This window comes from Penaeus monodon, chromosome 9 (assembly GCF_015228065.2).
Source record: "Penaeus monodon isolate SGIC_2016 chromosome 9, NSTDA_Pmon_1, whole genome shotgun sequence".
NCBI classification, from domain to species: domain Eukaryota; kingdom Metazoa; phylum Arthropoda; class Malacostraca; order Decapoda; family Penaeidae; genus Penaeus; species Penaeus monodon.
The window spans coordinates 36164127-36166626 of record NC_051394.1 but is presented as its reverse complement, the minus strand read 5'-3'; the positions used below and the strand labels follow the sequence as shown (position 1 = coordinate 36166626).

Below are 2500 nucleotides of genomic sequence, written 5' to 3'. Positions count from 1 at the left end.
GCACGCCATGTCTTTCAAGATGACGATCGTAAGCACAAGCCGCAGATACTAGTCTTTAATCCCGGCCCACAAATAGCTTTTCTCTCGCCTCTGAGTCAAGGAACTTACCTGGTGGTCGTAGGTAGAAAGCTGTGCAGCAGGAGGATGCTGTGGGTGTGGCTAGGATGTGGCTGAAGCGTGACTTCTTGAACACTCGGTCACAGTTAATCTTCTTACGGAAGCTGTTGTGTTAATGGCTGAATTCGGCACTTGGAACGCTTTCTTGAGATCATCAGTTCACGAGGACTTCGGAGGCGCGCGCGTGTCAGGGAGATAGCGTTTTCACCACTTCTGTTCAGCTGCGTTTCCATTCACCAACTGGTCTGTCGTTCTCCTTGGTCTTGTGTCCAGCGAGAAATGGCCTTTTCCTGAGATGAGGTCGTGGGATCGGCGGTCTAACGCATGGGTGATTCTTTCGCAAATATGCAAAGGAGCCTCGAAGTATGTCGACCTTTCTTCTCAGTCGAGGAAAATAGGTACACACTCGCAGCACAGATTCCCTTGCACAAGCGAACGCCTAACTCAGGTCTCATTCACGGTCACCAGCAAGTCGAAGTCCACTCGAGGCTAAGGGTGTGAGACGGCGGGTCCTGACTAGATATGGATGAGTGCTCAACTGGTCCTAAACTGACAGTCACTCGGCAAGGAACCACCCGCCGCACGCCCGGTACACGAACAGTGCTGGGAGTAGGAGGAACTCAAGTACTCTGGGGATCAGGTGGTGCGCTGCGGCCAGGAGCTGTGGGTCGGAGGGCGAGCTTGGGCGCCGTGGCGGGGGCGGGGGCTGTGGCAGGAGGCGAGGGTCAGGCGGAGAGGGAAGACGACCTCCGCGGGAGGAGGAGAGGGCGATAGTGTGATAGGAGATGGTGGTACAAGCTTGTAACACGAACGGTCAGTTTTTAAAAGCACCTCAGCTTGATTTGGGTAATGTCCAGTTGGTGAAATCTTTGATCGATAAATTCCGGAGCTTCAGTACGGAAAAGTACTTCAAAATTGATGCTCTTTGTAGAGCAAACACTTCTTCATCGAAAGTCAGTCAACCAGATAATTATGACAGCGACATGTTTTGATTAACGGGAAAAATAAAAGACAACGTCCCACCCGGCAACACTGGCTCTCGTCCCTATCGTGGGTGGAGTGGCGACTTGTGACCTAAATATCCGATTATTCTTTTTCTCTCTCACGCCGCTCGCAGCAACAGTCGGCGATACTGAATCCGAAAGAGCACCAAGTTCCACATCTATGCAACAAAGACGGATAAAACACGAACAACATAATAGGCTTAATTTTTTTGCTCTTCTTTGCTCGTGGAAATCCGAAGTGAACTGGGCGGAGGTTTCGTATTTTCGCGCGCTTGTGACGTCACGGATGACATAATGGAAAGTATTTTCTTGTTTGTTTGTTTTCGCGTTCAGGAAAAGGAGGCTTTGGTGTCTCTACGGTGGCGATGGGAGCTAATGAAATGCGTTTTTCGCGTCGACGTAAACTGGTCATATATGTGTAATGAAACGTAATAACGAACGACGTAACAGTAGGAACAACACTGATAATGGGCATATTACTATTAGTAATGATAGTAATTATTGAATTAATAGCAACGGTGACAGAGATAATCATGATAAGAATAATGCTAACAATAATGAGAAAATAAATCGTAGTAGTTGACAGTAATATCACTACAACGATAATAACAGCAAAGGCAACAGTGTTAGTAATAATAATAATTATCATGAAAGATGATTATCAATTATGTCAGTAGTAATGATAACCATGATGATGGTAATAATGATAATGATGATAATAACAATATTAATGATCATTATAATAATAATAATAATAATAATAATAATAATAATAATAATAATGATAATAAATATAATAATAATATATAATAATATAATAATAATATATTATTATTATTATTAATATATATAAATAATAATATAATAATAATAATAATAATAAATAATATAATAATAATAATAATAATAATAAATAATAATAATAATAATAATAATAATAATAATAATAATAATAATAATGATAATAATGATAATGATAATGATAATAATAATAATATTAATAATAACAACAAAGACAACAAACCCAATAACAACAAGAAGACCAAGAATGCGAATAATGATAATGATAAGAAAAATAAAAAAAGATCAGGTGTTATAGAGATGATAAAATAAAGCTAACAAAGATGATAATAATAAATGCTAAACACACATGTCAAGCTGATGAAGGCCAGACTCTTCTAAACACTAAGACAACGTAGTAGAAATTACCTAAAAATATAAAATCAAATCTCAAAGAAATTATTAAATAGATTGATTAAAATTGATAATACTAATAATGATGATAATAATATTAACGATAATGATAATATTAATGATATCAATGAGAGTGATAGTAATAATAATAGCAATAATAATAATAACAAATATAGTAGTAGTGA

The 2500-nt window shown here is 38.4% G+C and overlaps 1 protein-coding gene across 1 annotated transcript in view; it reads right to left on the bottom strand.

The window, feature by feature from the left end:
• Nucleotides 1-921, bottom strand: part of LOC119577118 — a 17505-nt gene extending 16584 nt beyond the window's left edge. Inside the window, exon 1 of the mRNA XM_037924804.1 lies at nt 109-921. The gene's annotated coding sequence lies outside the window, so the exon portion shown is untranslated. The remainder of the gene's footprint in view (nt 1-108) is intronic.
• Between the last annotated feature and the right edge of the window lie 1579 nt (nt 922-2500).